At 39.0% G+C, this 18,243-nt stretch overlaps 2 long non-coding RNA genes across 7 annotated transcripts in view; one reads left to right on the forward strand and one right to left on the reverse strand.

Annotated features, from left to right (window-relative positions):
- Positions 1–18,243, forward strand: part of LOC306670514 — a 1,027,288-nt gene that overhangs the window by 987,149 nt on the left and 21,896 nt on the right. The gene's annotated exons all lie outside the window — the stretch shown is intronic.
- The window catches only part of LOC306670511, a 36,589-nt gene that overhangs the window by 9,252 nt on the left and 9,094 nt on the right, over positions 1–18,243 (reverse strand). The window contains exons 2-4 of one of the 6 annotated variants that reach the window (XR_013766416.1): positions 9,740–9,822; positions 7,840–8,297; positions 7,410–7,474 (exon numbers count right to left, since the gene is read on the reverse strand). This is a non-coding gene — a long non-coding RNA (uncharacterized lncRNA). Of the gene's footprint in view, positions 1–7,409; positions 7,475–7,839; positions 8,298–8,542; positions 8,754–8,838; positions 9,072–9,739; positions 9,823–18,243 lie in introns of those variants that run through there. The other 5 variants (XR_013766419.1, XR_013766417.1, XR_013766420.1 and 2 more) reach the window with 5 other exon arrangements.

Genomic DNA, 18,243 nt, shown 5'->3' on the forward strand with positions numbered 1-18,243 from the left:
ACATTAAGAAGAAGAAAGATGTATTTTGACTCGTGGTTTCAGAAGTTTCAGTGCACGGGTAAGCTGGCCCCATTGTTTTGAGGTCTATTGTGAGGAAGCATATCAGGTGGGAAGTACTTGATGGAACAAAGCTGCTCACCTCTTGCGAGACAGGTAGTGAAAGAGGGAAAGAAGGAGCCAGGGTACCCATATCTTCAGTGACTTAACTTTTCCTCTTATTGGACCCCATGTCTGAAGGATTCCAACACCACTTATAGCACCATGGGCTGAAGATCAAGCCTTTAACACGTGGTCCTTTGGGGGACATTTCAGGTCCAAAATACAGCAGTGGCACTTCTAGAGGGTTGATGTGAATGGCAAGACTCTTTTGTGCTGGCCTCAGGCAGCCACTGTGACCAGGACCAACCTGCCCTTTAGGCAGAGCACAGCACCAAGGGCCCACAGGATTTGTAGGGGTCCATGAAAATGTTTTGATTTCTTTTAAAAATTGAAAGAATCAAAACTCAGTTTTTAGGTTGAATAAAACATTTTATCATGTCCTATTGACATATTCATCATTTTACCAATAGTCATAAAATACAACAATATTTTGCAGGGGGAGCAGTCCCCTACCCTATAACACCAAATGCCCTTGAAAGCCAGTAATACCCTGGCTGTGGCCCCTGGGAAGGAAGTTCTTCAATCTGACTGCAAAATTTGGAAGTAGAAGATAGAGAATGCTGCAGAGAGAGGGCCTTTTGGGTTTCCTGGTGGCAAAAGGAAAACACTGCTTGGAAAACACCCCCATAAATTGATTTTCCCTGGCTCAGATCACAGGATGGTTGTCATGACTTGTTGACATAGTGTGGGAAATAGTGGAGCTGTGAGAGCCACTGGGGTGGATATGAAGTGAGTCATTGCATAAAGAAACCCAGGACAGGCACACAGCAGCAGCAGCAAGCTTTTGTCCCAAGAGAAGCACATTTATGTCCAGGAACTGGAGGCTGGAGCGGGTCTGAGAAGTGTGCTGTGAAGAAAAGAGGGCACCTGAGCACGTGGCCGCCAAGCTGTCTCCATGAACCGTGCTGTTTACCACCTTCCCAGGTTTTACAAAGTGAGAGAGAGAAGCCTCTGGAGTTTAGCACCCTCCCTCCTCCTGGGGAGTGTCCATGACCTGTATTTCCCAGTAGGATGGATCAGGGGAAAAAATACTTAAAACTGCAGATGTTGAAGACAAAAATAAAAAACAAAAAACCCTGAGATACTGAGAGCCAATATTTCCTTATCACTTACTATATCCAGGGACTACTTTGTTTTATGTATTTTAACTCATTTATTTCTCACAATATTCCTACAAGGGAGTTATTATTACCACTCTCATTTTATACATAGAGAAACTGAGGCACAGAGAGGTTGGTTAGGATGCCAGACTAAGGTCTCAAAGCCAATAAGCAGTGGTGCTGGGATTCTAGCCCAGAGCCTGATCTGGAATTTGTGCTGTTACTAGTCACAGAATAGAGGGATCAGTAGTTAAAATGATACTCGCATATATTAAAATACTCGTCCACATCAACTATTCAGTAAATCTGTTTATTTTATCAATAGTGTCATTTATGGTTTTTTTTTTTTTTTTCTTTCAATTTCTTGTTTTATAAATTTCTGGGAAAGAACTCCCTTCATTATCACTGAGTCAGGAATTCTGAAATCCTGGGTGGATCCAGCAGTTCATCATATGGTGCCTTGTGAAACACTATCTTGTTTCAGGAAAAACTTGCCAAATTATGAAGTAACTACATTTGTACTTTAAGATGCCACATGTTTGAGACAAGTCTGGATTTATTCATGTTTTGAATTATTTGCTGTAGTGTTTCAACATGTGTTTACCCTCTCCAGTGGATTATGGAATTCAGTATCTGTACTGAGGTATTTAGGGTAATAACAAAAAATTTCTCAGTTCACCATTCATGGACACGGTAAAAAGGTATTAAAAACCTACTGCTCAAACATAAGATAAAACATTTAAAAACCCTATTGCTTTTATTCTGTTTACTTTTAAGTTTTTTTCCATTTCTCTACCATGAACTTGACAAGGTCTGCAGGGACAGCACCTCCTCTGTATTCAGCTTTCACCGCCCTGCTCCATACACTGCTCCCATAATGGCCCCACTACTCGGCCAAGTGTGCTGTCCCTGTGCCCCTCATCAACCCCAGTGAGAATCACACTTTTCGGTGAAGAAGAAGAACGTCCTCTTGAAAAGTTTTCCTCTGCAAAAGGTATTTCAATTATCTGGGAAGCACAGGAACGCCTTTCCTGAGGGCACATCTTCTAGTCAACTTCTTAAAGGTAAAGTCAACCTTGACTTAAGGGTGGACAATAAAATGCTTTTCATCCTTGGTGATCCACCCAACTGCAGAACAAAATGGACCCATGACAGAATTGTGACAGGCACCAACAGGAAGCAAAGTGCTTTTTCTCCAGAACTATAATGGCAGGGGAACACTCTTATCAATTCTCTTTACTGAGGGATGTTGCGGGGGATATTCAGTGTATTTTTACAATTGAAAAAACAATATATAATTACCATAGCTATTTTGAAAACAAAGCAAGGCTCAAAGATGAATATAAAATAATCCATAGCCTAAAGGTCAGAGATAATACATATCAATCAAGTTTATGCACAGATATATCTCCATCTAGTTATTGAACAGACTCATTCTAGTCATTGTTTTATTGTTTTGACTTTTTTCTCTAACCAGTGTATTATGGTTTTATTTCACACCATTTAATATTTTTCAACTACATGATTCTTTATTGATGCATCTGGTTTATAGACTATACCCAACATATTTAATTTATAATGTGAAATTACTACTTCATGGGTTTAAATTGTCTAATGTCATCAATTGTATGTGTTTCAACTTTATATTTTCCTATTACTGGATTCTTAGGTTATTCCCAATTTTTTGTTTTATAAACAATGACATAATGAACACTTTACACATAAATCTCTTTGTAAAACTGTGATTGTTTTCTTAAAATAAATTCCCAGGAGTTGAAATTGCTGGGCCAAGGAAGATAAAAGTTTTTCTGGCTTTTGATACATGCTTCCTACTTTCCCTCTACAAAGTGCTGATCTGTCATCTCTTTGGCATCTTCCTGATTTTTTATTAACTCAATTATTCTGTTCAGCTGACTTTGGTATTAATACCATGAAATCATGTGACTGTTAGTTAGCTTCTCAGCCTTGACTTGCAGATTATATTTCATCAAACAGTATTTTGCATGGTCAGAACCCTTAGCAGGATAAAACTTGCTTGGATCCATTCTCCATGGAGAGTGGTGATATAGTAAGAGGAAGATAAGGGATCATGGTGTAGATGTGTGAATGCCTGTATTTGTACATGTATGTGAGTATATACCGTGTCAGGGGTCCTGAAGCCCACTCTTCCACAGGTAACATCGACTGGGTATAAAGGAAAGATGTTATTCCCTCTAAAGTACCAAGGGCTAAAAAAAAAGTAATTTTTTTTTAATAACATAAGCAGGGTCACAAATCTGGTAATCTGGTAGACAAAACCTGTGTCTAAAGGGTTGCTTGCTTTAAAACCTCTTTGTACTTTGGAAATTATAATACGTGATCTTAAGAACATAGTTACATTGGACTTGAAAAATGTCATCCAAAATATTTTCACTATGAGGACATCCAGACAACTTAGAATCAAACATCTTTGCAAAAAGAGGAAACCAAAAGCAATTTTTCCCCCACATGCTGTCTGGGTCAATGATACTTCGGTTGCTACTTTTTGGGCTTTCTGAAAACCTTTTCTGCACAAAACATAACGTAGGAGTCCCAAATGTCTCATTTTGTCAGTGGACCTAATCTAGTTATTGCTAGTTTTATAGTTTTCAATTGCTTTGGGAAATTACTTTTTGGAGATAAGAAAAGACTGTTATGATCTTTAGACTCAGATTAAACTACTGAACTTTGGAAAAGAAACCTATACCAAGAAGTTTAAAACATGAAAGTAAATGCATATAATTTGTTTTTACAGTAAATGAACAACATGCACATTATTGAGATATTCAGTTTTTTCTTATTATTTGGGTTATTGGATCATGCTAAGAAACTACAGTCAACAAAGTCTTTCTCTTCTCCTAGGATAGGTTAATTCACACTAGGTGTCTTTCTGATAAAAAATGTATTTTAGAAATCATCTGCACATTTCTTCCACTAAACCATGCATTTGTAAATCTGAAATAACAGATGACAACATCTCTGATCATCAAAGTAGAAATAGAATTTTTAACTTAAAATATTTTAAAACAACAGTGAAATAATAACTATCAAAATCAGTAAAGTTTTTTTTTTTTTTAAATCCAATCGTGAGACTGACATTCTTATGGCAATGCTGGGGAGAGTGTGAATTAGCAACGCCATTCTGAAAACAACTTGACAGCATGCTTCTGATAAACTTTAATTTTTTAGACTTCTTAACATAGTAGTTCCACTAAAGGGCAGTTAGATAAGTGAGAAAAGATTTATAAACAAATGGAACACAATTTCACTTTAATGGTTGTATTTAGAAACAATCCAAATGTTGTCAGAGAAATGGATAAAAGAGTTATATCCTATAATGGAACATCATGTAGTCATAAATATGCCATTCTCAGAATTTTTTAATAAATGGAGAATGAAAATGTGAAGTGAGTAAAGTAGGATATATAACACATATGCCATATATATGACACCTAAATATCTTACATTACCCATTCCTAATCACAATTTTGTTAACATCAATTTAAATGAACAGACAATAATTCTTGAAGGAAATACACCAAAAACCAAAAATCCTGTGTACCACTATTGAGATTGTTGTTTTTGGTCTCATTTTTCTGCCTGTCTGGTTCCTCTAAAATGAATCTATATTAACTTTCATAAAATGAAAGTTGTTGTAAAAGAAGAAAAAGAACAAAAGGAGGAAGGAAGGAAGGATTGATTGATTTCAGAATTTCAGAATGGTTTGGAAATAAGTTATTTTGTCTTTTAAGGAAAATACTATTTAGAAAAGAATAAAACAAGAAAATTTTGATTGTACTGCTAAATGTGGTTATAGAAATACAGATACAATTATTTTTCTTCTCAAACAGTTTCCTAGTTTGCCTAGTATTCATGAAGCCATGGGTTTGATCCCTGGCACCACACACACAAAAAAAAGCAAAAATAATAATAATGAAAAGGATTATATGCTTCCTTGCATTATTTTTTGTGCTGAGGATGCAGCTTAGCGATAGAGCACGTGACTAGTATGCGCAAGGCCCTGGGTTTTGTTCCCCATACCACAGGTGAACAAAACTATTGTTTCACATAGGAGGAAGAAACACAGGTGAGCAGACAGAGAAAAGCTTATTGTTCATAGTTGGCAGACCTTGGACTCTGCAGCTAACCGAAAAAAGATAAGGGGGCAAACATGATGCCACGTGGTTTGGTATTTTCAGTAACTGTTGGTATCAGCCACTTTGGACCTAGGTTCAAGTTCCTCTCCATGAGTGAGGACCTTCCCTGGCTGGTGAGGTTATGTGAATCCTTGTCCCATGCATTCATCTGACACTCTGCTTACTCTGTCTTGCCCTGGTATTCATATTTCTAGGACCATGGTTTATGTTTTTCTGTGTCTGTTGCCTGATACTACCTACCATGCCAACTGCTCGATTAATGATGATAAAGGAATATATATATTAGTCTGAGCTCTTGGTTGCAAACAGAAACTGACTCTGGATGACTGTAAGGGAAAAAAAATTAATGGGAGAGTCAGAATCAGAGAGACCAGAGATCAGGATTCCAACAGGAAGCAAAAGAGGCTCAGCAGAGCCAAGAGCTTTTCACATGAATAGCCACTTAGGACATCATCACTATTGCTCTTGTAGTGGTGCCCCCTCCTCCACCAAAGAGTCTTAATTAAGCTTCTTCAGAGACCCTCACCATAATGGTTCTTATTAACAGAATATCAGCAAAAAAATTCTGCAAAGAATTCAACGTGGTTTAGAATATCACTAAAAGCAAAGCAACAGCTTGTCCCTGGCAAGGTCAAGCTACTTCTGTTAATGGCCCAGCCCACATGGCATATTATTAGGACCAATTGGCTCTGATGACCACACAAGGGTTAGATCTGATATATATATAACAGGGTAGGGAGGAATATATTAGATTCTCAGGTGATTTCATGGAGCAGACTCCCATAAACAGTTTTAGCTTTAGATGGGCAGATATAGCAACCACAACCTGGTAAGGTCATAGTAGCCAGTGGCACAGAGCACCCACATATGAAGATTAAGGTGACTTCACCAGGCAAACCAAGTAGACAGGCATAAGTACTAACAGAGACAGTAATAGAAGTGGAGGAGGAGAATACTTGAGCATCAGTTACCAGGCCCAACTGAAACAGTGCGGACTAATTCATACCATCAAATCTTCTCTTGTAAACTTCCCCAGAAAACGACCAGCAAAGGTCCTGAAGAATATATGCTTAAATGAAGTAAACTTCACGTAGGAAGCGAGTGTTTCTGACCAGTACCTGGGGAGGATGTAGTGGGTCAATCAAATCCCTCCACCCACCCACAGAGTAGGTGCGCCAATCACCACCCAGCTGTTGTGCTGAGGGCTCCTTCTCCAGAGAATTGTCTTCATTCAGCAGGAGCTGCCTCCCCACCTGACACCCAGGAGTGTTGATCAGGAATGACTGATGGCTGAGAAGTACAAAAGCCAGCTCTGCCATTCATGCTCCCAGCCGCTCTCATCCCTGTGCAACTTTCTTCCCTGCCCTCTCCTGCTTTCATGACTTCCCCTCTGCTGCCATCACCTTCCCAGAATCACACACACAAGAATCCCCTTCTCAGCTCTGCTTCCAGGGGACCCCAGTCACTATTAAATATTTGCTTTAAGAAGATTTGTTATTGATTATTGATGTTTCAGGTGGCATTTTAATTATACTTCTGTGAAAAGACCCTTTCCACTAATTAAAACTGAAATATTTGGGTCATTTTTCTTTAGTTATTAAGGTTTTCCAGGGTATGATTGATGGAAAACAATCGACAAGAAAGAAAAAGATTTTGTGTTGGATGGTTTGAGAAACACTATTGTATATGCTACTCTTGGAGATTCACTGTACATGTTCACCATGAAAGAGTAAGAGGTAATGCTTCCAGTGTTTAAATGCCTCTGGAAGGTAGATTCAAATCCTATCACAGTCATTAACCATTCATTAGGACTATCACTTAAATTTTTTGTTCCCAAGTTTCTCATAAGTAAAATAAATTAGCACATTCTTCATAATTACAACATAAGAATTAAATGATAAAATGCACTTAGCAGAGTGCTAGCCACATGGTATATTCAATAAATCTTAAGAAGTCAAAGTAAATACAGAAGTACCCTGGGTTGCAGGAGAGAGGAAGGAAATTATTTCATTTTCTTGGCCATAGATCTTTTTTCGTTTCCTGCACAGAAAACAACAGACTCACACACACACACACAAAAAACATGAAATGCAATTTATAAAATGCTGAGTTAGTGAATTTCAGTAATGCTGACCCTTCACAAAGTGGAGGGAGGTGTGTTATCTCTGGTATTTGAGCTGTGTAAAGAATTAAGCAAGGTAACTTCAGGCAAATGACCCAAGGACAATCCAGGACTTATGAATAAAAATGCTGTAACAGACATAGAAGCAGAAGTCAGAAGAATCATTTTTCAAATCTAAGAAAATAAGTATCTGCCTTGCTCATATTTTTCAATTCAACATTAATTTTCTACCTTGATTGCATGATATTCTGGCCAAAGTAGACTTGGGCATTTGTTTACTTACTCATAGGTCATCTGTCAACTTGAAAAATGACAACCTTCCTGCATCTTGGGTCTGGGGATCCTGTTTTTATGACATCTACTCACTTCTGGCGGAATTCCAGAGGGCACGGGGAAGCGGGTGGTGAGAGGCTCCACTCTTGGAGGAAGGATTTGGTTGAGTTGGTTTTGGTGAAGCTGGCAGCCAGAGACTGAAGCAGCAGGCCAAGGTGTCTATGCTTTATTCAGTTGGTACAAGAGACTTCATATAGAATATTTTTACAAAATGAAGACAATGACACATCCATAAAAATAATGAGAAATGTTCAGAAAGGGACACTGGATAGGTATTGTATTAGTTTGCTAGGGCCGCCACAACAAAATACCACAGACTGGGTGACTTAAACAGTGCATACTTATCTGGCTGTCTTCTGGCTGTGTGTTCACATGGACTTTCCTCTACCTGCCTGGTGTCTCTTCTTCCTGTTATACAGAACACAGGTCACATTGCATTAGGGCCCACCCTTAGAACCTCATTAAACTTCAGTGGTCCTTTTAAAGACTCTGCTTCAAAATCCAGTCACATTCCAAGGTACTGGCGGGTTGGGGGAGTAGGACTTCAACATTTAAATTGGGGAAGAAGCACATTTCAGTCTATAACAGGTGTTAATATGGATCAAACAAATTTTGCCAGTCTGTTGTAAGTTCTGTCTCTTTGAAACTCTTACCAACCTTAATGTCAAGACAGTAGAGGAGTTGTACTTTGGAATATTTTCTTCTGTGTTATCCTTCATGTCACACTTTCCCGCCCTCAACTCTTAGGGTACAGTTATCAGCATTTGCAATAATTGCTTTAAAATCAATTAATCATCAGGATCTCTACCACAGAGGCTTCACCAAAGGCCTACCTTGGTCAGATTACTAAATTTCTATGTGGAGAAACAGCCAACTTGGAATGAGGAACAGCATTCTAGTTACAGTTTTACCTCTATTTAGTTAGGTATGCCTAGGAAGGTTAACTTACCCCACCTTAGGGCAGAGAAAATAACCTGTAGCCTTCACCTCAGGAAACAGGTTCTGTTTATGTCTTTTCCACTCAGGTTCAAAATGTATCCAAAGGTCATTGGTGCTTCCCTGTTTTCATGTAGCTCTTTGGAAACCACATGTGACATTCCAAAGTACATGCAAAGAGCAAACAGATTCCATGGCGAGAACCAAGCTGGCTACTTAAACCAGATAGAGACGTTAACAGACACATGGAACTTTATTTACAGTTCAACAGAGGAGCAAGGAAATCGGAGGAAGTTTATTTCCTCCCTTGCAAAGATGTGGTGGAAGCCCCTCCCTATTCTGTCAAAATTTTCTTTAAACAAAAAACTGTCTTTCTTCAGTTTTTTTTCCCCTTTGTTACATTAAAGGAAGATGATCTGTGATTTGACTGCCTTCACATGGTCAGGAACCAGGACCTGTTTGATGGCAGTCACCATGATCTGAATGTGCCTGTCTTCCCATCCATATGCTGAAATTCTAATCCTCCTTATAGGAGGCCTGAGGGAGTCTATTTGCCCTTCCTTCATGTTAGGGTACTTGAATAAGGCACTGTCTGTGAAGCAGAAAAGCAGGCCCTTCACCAGACACCACAACTGCCTTGATCTTGGTCTTCCCAAAATTCAGAACTGTGAGAAATGAATTTCTGTTGTTTGCAAGCCACTCCATTTATGGTATTTATTCTGTCAGTCAGACAGATGAAGATAGCAATGCATCAAATATTAGAGTTTAAAGGAACCTGACTTTAATCCAGTATCGACCCTTCAATGATTTATATAAAAACAAAATCAACAAGACTGAGGTCCTAGAAATTAACCTTCATGCAATACTTATGGGATAAATATTAATTTTAGTTGGATACAGTGGAATGCACTTACAGTTTCAACTACTTGAGAGGCTGAAGCAGAAGAATCTCTTGCACTCAGGAGTTCAAGACCAGCCTGGACAACATAGTGAGAACCTGTCTCAAAATAAATGGATATGTAGACAGATGCTGATATTGATATTCTAACTTTACAGATGAGAAACTATAGCCTAAAAAAGTCACAGAGGAGGTAATCACAGAACCCAGAATCAAATCAGTCCCTCCTGATTCCAAAGCCCATGAACTTCATTACTACACAATACTGTCTCTGAGAATTGATAATCAGTAGGTCTCTAACCCAAACAGTGACCTGAGCACCATGGAGGTTCATTCCTGAGCTATAGAACTTCATCAGATTAAAAAAAAAAAAAATACCCACTATAACATCAACTGCCAGGAATGCAGATGATCAGGCATGATTTGAATGAAATCAACTGACAGTTCCCGTATCAGAAGTCTTCCTTAAGCACTAAAATCTATAATTGCTGGAATTGTTTTTAAGTATAGAATGTTAGTTCCTTATAAATAAGTGCCCTTTAAAGACTTTTTAAGTTAAATTCACTTGGGACAATGAAGGCACTTTCAGTGCACAGTCATCTTTTGTAGACATCCCCTTTACCACCTCCACATATAAGTTCTTCACATCATCTCTTGCTGAGGGAGTCTGGTAAGCAAGTGCCAGAGACTGAAGGAGGACAGAGACACTGATCTCTGTGCAATGTCAGAAAAGGGGAAAGAAAGTGCAAGAAAACTCTAAAAAATAATAAAATATCTGCCATAACTCAAAGGGAAAAGGCCAACAACACAATGGAATCAAAACACAAGCAAAACAACTTAGCCTGAGTTCCCCCAAATACAACTGTCAGAGTGATTAACCTGAGTCCCAATCAGACATAGTGACCTCCATTAGTCAGATAATAGAGGTGCAAACAGATTGTGTGCCTTTATTTCCTGGCCAATTACACAGCCCTATTTTCCTCTGCATGCAACAGAAATGACCGGAAAGCTTTTGAGGCATCACTCAACAAGGTGTCTAATACAACCACCCTTCAAAAATTATTTTGTTCTCATATTTCTTCATGGGAAAATATTCCACAGCCAAAGTGGATGGCTTTGTGCCAGAACTAGAGCTTCCTTAGCTGTTCCTGTTAGTAGGAAAAGAAAGAAAATTAATCTACTGTGGGCGCTTCCAGTTGGACTTCCTCTAATAGCAGTTTCTCCTCCTATAACAGGCTCTACATTTTAGCCTCTGTAGCTCTGGGAGTTTGAAAGTGGAAACAGAACTTGTCATTTTGGTTGCCTTTTTAGTTAAAATTCTACTTGTTCCATGAAGATAAGAGGGAACTGGGGCTTGGGAACTCCCCACAAGACAGCCACAATACTGTTCTTTCCTGAGGAAAGAAGAAAGGTTGCAAAACCCACAGAAACTCAGGAGAAGCATTTGTGAATTTAAAAAACTTTCCCAATATTTGCTAAATATCACTCAGTACTGCAATACTGAGCTGCTGAGAAAAACACAATGCCTTTCAATGTCTGGCAACCACTTAAACTTGATTTTACCCTTCTCATGACAACTCAAGAAAGAAATGATATGATTGGGGGCTGAGATTTATTCATTAAGAATCCCCAGACTTCCTTGCCACAGTGACATGCACATGACTAGCTTAAGGGGGGGGGGGAACCATAGTAGCCTTAGATCCTCCCAGATTTGTACCTGACACTGTTGTCCAGGCAAGTGGTGTGATCTTGCTACCAACAGCCTAACCAGGGAATCTGCCTGCTGGATTAGGCCATCCGCCCACAAAAGAAATAACCAAATGATGTAAAGAGGAAAAATGAATTCAATACAATGTGATCAAACCGGGGAGAAGCAGGTAGATTTTTTTCTCCTCTGGGCCTACAAAAGCAGTTACAATTAGTAGAAAAAGAAGCAAGGAGATAAACATAGGTAGATTTAGGTGGGTTCAGAGAACTTTTCATTTTCACCTTCCTTGAAAGGTGAAACTTCCTGGTCCACTCAGGCCAGGCATTAGTTTTTTATTTGTTTGAGGTACTGGGTATTGAACCTAGGGTTGTTTAACCACTGAGCAATATCCCCAGCCCTTGTTTATATTTTATTTAGAGACAGGGTCTCACTGAGTTGCTTAGGGCCTCATTAAGTTGCTAAGGCTGGCTTGGAACTCGTGATCCTCCTGCCTCAGTCTCCCAAGCTGCTGGAATTATAGGCATACACCACCATACCCAGGTATAGGTTAGTTTTTTAGTTTCTATTCTCAGGAAGAAGAAATTCAGGAGCTCCCTATTTCAGTCTCCAGGACCTGTGTAGACTAAACTGACAAATGGGGTGAGTTAAGGAAACCTCTCACCCTGTCTAGCACCACTCCCTTTCTCTGATTCAGACATTTCAGGGATGCCCTCCAGTGCCAGGACCTGCCAACAAGGCATCATTTCCTGCAGAAGGTGCCCTCAGCATCCACCCATGCCCACCTCCCAGTGCAGCAATGCCACTACATGGGATTCCTGCCAATTCCAATCCTTCCTTCCATCCCTTCCTACCCAATCACTTACTGCTTACTAAGTGCCAGGAAGTCATAGCCCTGGGGATCAAGAACAATAAAGTGGGCCTTTGACTGTTAGGTGTACTCCTATGGAGGAGTGCAACTTGCAATAAAATGTAAATGCAATACTGTCACAGGTTGCTTGAAAACAAAGGGCAGTAGAAGAATAGTGTATCTATGTGGCTGGAGTGCTAATGGCAGTTGGTCTGGAGAAAGGGCAGGGAATTTTACTCTTGCCTCATGTGTATCCTCAGGCCTTCTCAGAAAGTCATTTTGCTGCCAGAAACTTTACTTTTCTGAAGAGAAACTTGGAATCTGAGAAATTAACTGCCCTGCCCAAGAGCATACAGCTCATAAGGTTTCCTTCTAGTTGCACAACAAAGCACAGTCTCTCCTGGCTCCTTGACTGTTTTCTGTTCTCCAAATCTGCAGCTCTTCTGCTTTACACAGAGGATCATTTCCTAGGTAAGGAGAGACAGGAACAGCAGCCAGTGCAGCAGGGCCATGATCAGTTTTGATCTTCTGACAGCAGAGAGCCTCTGGCCATCCTGGGGTCCAGGCCTGCAGTCTGCACTCTGCCTGAGGAAGAGAGTCAGTTCCTTGGAAGGCCTGATGGCATTATCTTCACACTGCTCCTGTTTATATCTTTTTAAATACACAACAGGGAGTTGGGTGTGTAGCTCAGGGATAGATCATTTGTCTAGAATACTCAAGGTCCTGGGTTTGGTCCCCAGCACTCAAAATTAAACAAACAAAACTATATTAGGGTTTAGCCTGTATTATGTTTTCTTAAAATCAGTGTGAAAGTGCCACATCTGGAAGCCACCACAGAAGGGGTCATTGTGATTCCTGCTTTCTGACATCCTTTACTTTCCAGGTTCATTTCAGCTTACTTCATAAAGAAAAGATGAAAGTCCTTATGCCACCCAGAACAGGTAATAAAGATTCCTGGAGAACAGAACCTTACACTAACTGGCTATTTGTGGTGGTCCCAGAAACTGGCGCAGGGCTGTTAGTCCCCTGTCCACATCTCCATCATATTTGACCTCCACCTATCACAGTAAAGCAAATGTTATTGAAGACAGAGTGTTGGCATGCAACCATAATGACATGTAGGTATTCTGGTCACCCCGTCTATGCTATTCCCATCAGAGACTCGCAAACTACTCCTTTACAGAAAGTCCGCAACCCTTCTACCCTCAATGCCATGGTTTTGACACCTTTGAGAAAGAAGCCCTTTCTCCTTGGCTAATAGTGTCTTTAGGTGTTTTCTTATATAATGTTAGTGTGTGTGTATATATATATATATATATATATATATATATATATGTAGTTTTATTGAGGCAAAATTGAAGTATAATAAAATGTACATATTTGAGGTATGCAATTTGATCAGTTTTGACATGCATGTAACCAATACATCAATATAAAAAGCATTCCTATTACTTTTTTTAATTTGAAACTATGCAAACTGTTTCCTGCATGATTTATTGCATTAGAAATCAACCACCTTAAGACATATAGAACCCCACTCCCACATGTTAACTACTTCAAAATTAAATGGCACACTTATAAATATCTCATAGGTCAAAGAAGAAAGCAAAGAAAAGTAAATTAAAAAGTGCTTTGAACTAAGTGATAATAAGAGCTTAAAATATCAGAATCTCTGGGATGAAACAGTACTCAGATGAACATTTATAAATTAAAGTACTTATATCAGAAAGAAGCTAGATAAACAATCAAATTTTTCAAGTTAGGTGGTATGAAGGAAAAAATAAGAGTAGGAGGAGAAATTATATGAAATAGAGAAGAAATATTAAAACTGAAAGTTGATAAAAGTGAAACAAGTCTAATTAAGAAAAAGTGAGAACACAAAAATTAATATTAGTTGAAAGGAAGCGATCAAAATAACCCTACAGATACTAAAAATATATTAAGGCAATATTACAATTGCATGCCAACATATGTGATAGCTTACATAACATGGTCTATATTAGAGAAGGATTCATGTGTTGCTGGGTAGAAAGTATATTCAGTCATTGATGGATAAATATGTATGTTTGTAAAGTCTAAATTATCAATTTTAATTTATAGTTCTATGGCTTCTTTATTTAGTTTTTTGTTTGGAGAATCTATCCAGTGGTGACTGAGGCATGTTAAAGTCATCCAGTTTAATTGTGTTGTGGTCTCTTTGATGCTTGAAACTGAGAAGGGTTTGTTTGATGTACATAGATGCTCCAAGGTTTGGGGCATAAATATTTACAATTGTTATGTCTTGTTGACATATAATTCCCTTAAGCAGTATAAAATGTCCTTCTTTGTCCCTTCTGATTAACTTTGGCTTGAAGTTCATTTTATCTGATATGAGGGTAGAAACCTCTGCTTGTTTATGAGATCCATGTGAATAATATGCTTTTCCCATCCTTTTACCTTCAGTCTGCAGATGTCTTTGCCTATGAGGTGAGTCTCTTGAAGACAGCATATTGTTGTGTCTTGCTTTCAATCCAATCTGCCAGTCTGTCTTTTGATTGATGGGTTTAGGCCATTTACATTTAATGTTATTATTGAGAAATGATTCTTACTCCCTTTCATTTTGATTTATTTTTGGTTTTGACTTTGAATTAGTTTCTCCTTTGATTGACTATTCTTTTAGTGTAGTTCATCCCCTTGCTGGTTTTCACTTTTGTTTTTTATTTCTTCTTCATGAAATATTTTGTGGAGAATGTTTTGTAGTATAGGCTTTCTAGTTGTGAATTCTTTTGACTTTTGTATATCATGGAAGGTTTTTATTTCATTGTCAATTCTGAAGCTTAATTTTGCTGGATATAGTATTCTCAGCTGGCATCCATTTTCTTTCAGAGCTTGGTATATATTATTCCAAGACCTTCTAGCTCTGAGGATTGAGAAGTAAACTGAGATCCTAATTGGTTTCCCTCTGATGTTACCTGCTATTTTTCTCTGGCTGCCTTTAAAATTCTATCCTTATTCTACATGTGAGGCATTTCCTTAATAATGTGCCTTGGTGTGGGTCTGTTTTGTATATTTGGGGTCCTATAAGCCTCCTATATTTTATTTTCTATTTCATTCATTGGGTTCAGGAAATTTTCTGATATTATTTCATTGAAAAGATTGTGCATTCCTTTGGTTTGTATTTCCAAGTTTTCATCTATCCCAATAAATCTTAAATGTGTTCTTTTCAGGTTATCCCATATTTCTTGGGTTCTGCTCATGGTCTCTTAACATCATTTTTCCCTGGTAAACTTTGTTTTCAAAGATTACATATTTTGTCTTCATTGCCTGAGACTCTCTTTAGTCTGTTGGTGATACTGTCTATTGAATTCTAAATTTGGTTTATTGATTACCTCATTTTGAGGATTGCTTGACTTTTTTTTCGGAATCTCTATCTCTTTATTGAAGTGATCTTTCACTTTCTCTATTTTCTCTCTGATATCACTTCTTACATTGTCCTTTACCTTGCAGATTAGTTTAACTATAAACATTTTAAATTCCTTCTCTGACATTTCGTCCACCTTGGTGTCATTAATTTCTGGTTTTGAAGTATCTTGGTTTGGGGAGGTTTTTTTTTTTTTTTTTTTTTTTTCCCTTGCTTTTTCATGCTATTATGTGTCTACCCATCTAGCAGTGTGGATCTGAGGTAGTAGAGTTTCTACCCTGTAGACCCGTAGTGTCTCTGAAGATTTCCAGTACCTCACCATTTAGGGGAAGACAAATAAAAACAACCAATGCAAACAATATACTGCATTAAACCAAATAGTTCCTATGATGACATCTACAATGTTAATTATCACAAAAAAAAAAAAAACAGAAATGATGTGATCAGTTAGTTATTGCCTACAAATAAAAACAGCAATTTTGCAAAGGGCTTACCATTTCAAATGGTGGACAGGGAAAGAACAAAAGTGACATAGGGTGTGATGATTATGAGGAAGGCGAAGAGAAGATAGAAATAAAAAATTAAAGGAAGAGTGAAAGAGAGAACAATAGAGATTGACTGTTAGCAGAAGAAAAGAGAGAAAGAATCAAGGGAAATAGGTAAGTGAAAGTTAAAATTCTTTAAAAAAGAAAAAGAATTAAAAACAAAACTAAAATAAATTAATCAAACATCCTAGTCATCATAAAACTAATCCACAAAAACTAACTGGCTTCAGAAATGCTAGAAATGAGAAAAAAAACAAATATGAGTATGTGTAAATGTCCACGTACCATTATGGTTACAGAGAAAAGAAAAAAAAAGAGAGAAAAATCTTGATGAAAAGTTCAAGAATTCTTTCCATTGGAGTTCAAAAGATTTCAGCTTCCCTTCTCAGCAGTTTTATGTGGGGTCGTCTGGAGTCTGATGCTCCACCCCTCTGGAATGCTGCCAAAGGGACGTAATCCCGTAGATGGAATTCCTGGAGGCAGGGTTTAGGCTTAGGTAGACTCGAGGCTCTTCACTGAATGTCACTTGGTCTAGAGATTTTAAATCAGGGCACCTCCAGGGCCCAGTATTTGCCAGTCCACGCCAAAAGACTGTACCCCAGGGATCTCCCCTGGGTTCCACTCATGTGTTGGAGGAACCAATTCTTAGTCCTCTACATCAGCTGGGGCCCCATATTTCCTCATCTTGGGTTCAGTCTCCAAACTCAATCTCTCCATCCTGCCCTTCCAAATTCCAGGCCAGAAGTGTCTCTCTCAGTCAGTCCTACAAGCAGCAGATTGGACAGGGAGGGATAGAGCCAGGTGGGTTTCCCCAACCAGTTGACCCCTATGTTAACCTTCTCCAAGTTTGAGTTTCTCCTGGTCACTTAAGCACACTCTGTCATGCAGTATGTGTTTATTGGGCCTGTATTTCAGGCCAAACTCAGGTTTGCCAGGAATCAACTTGTTCAGCTACCAGCCCCTATGCCACAGCTGCAAAATGGTTCCTTCCTTTGTCCTCCCCATGCTGCCTGGAGAGATGGTGCTTCTTTCCTGCACAAGGACATTGTGCAGCTACCTTTCAGGTTTGTTGGGCAATGTTCTTGATCTCTAAATGCTCCATACCCAGACACACCTCAGGCCTCCTAAAAATACAGGTTCCTTTATTTCCCTTATCCCTCCACTTTGCTTGTGGAGGAACCACTCTAGCTGATGTTTCCAGCCTGGCCGCGGCAGTGGCTGTACCACTAGGAATTTCTTCCTTATTTTATTATATTCAACCTTCTGAGTCACCAATCTGCTTTGAATATCCAGTTTTAAAATCCAATAAAGTCCTTTTTTTTTTTTTTTTTTTTGGTTCACCCACCTTGCTGAGAAGCTGCCCATCTGCTTTCTTGGTTTCACGCCACAGAGCAGCCAGGAAAGCTACCTGCTCTATTCCATCATCTTGAAAAACTCCAGATGTTTTCAGTTATTATTCTCACTTTTTAAAAAAAAAATCCCCATTCATCAACCCACTTATGTCACCAAGATTTATTGGTAGGGAAATCAACCTTCCTAATTTGCTTAGAATATTCCTGCCCTACACCTATTATTCCAGCATAGTCTTAACGGTACCCCTTTCATTATCAAAGAAACTGAGTTTGGGAGATATATGATTTGGTTACTTGTTGAATGGCATCTGAGAAATGACTAGATCACCCATTACTTTGTCTATCCCACAAAAAAGGACCACAACAAAGATTAAACAGTCATCTCCTGATTGGCTGACTGAGGAAGCATGCTGGAGAGCAGCAAGGAGGTGAAGAGAGTTGCCAGAGTGGAAAAGCCTAGAGCAGAGGCACAGAGAACAGAGGGAGTTACCTTACCTCTCCCACATGGCTCAGCTCAGAACCAAAAGGGACATCTCTTTAAAGGGGAAACTGTAGACTGGAGAGCCCCAGTGGACTCCACTGCCCCTGCCAGGTGACTGCGCAAGAGACACGCAGCCCCCACAGGCCTGGAACGCAGTTTGGAGAGTTGCCTGCAGTTCACAGATTTG

Source organism: Sciurus vulgaris, assembly GCF_902686455.1.
Source record: "Sciurus vulgaris genome assembly, chromosome: 10".
Classification (NCBI taxonomy): Eukaryota; Metazoa; Chordata; class Mammalia; order Rodentia; family Sciuridae; genus Sciurus; species Sciurus vulgaris.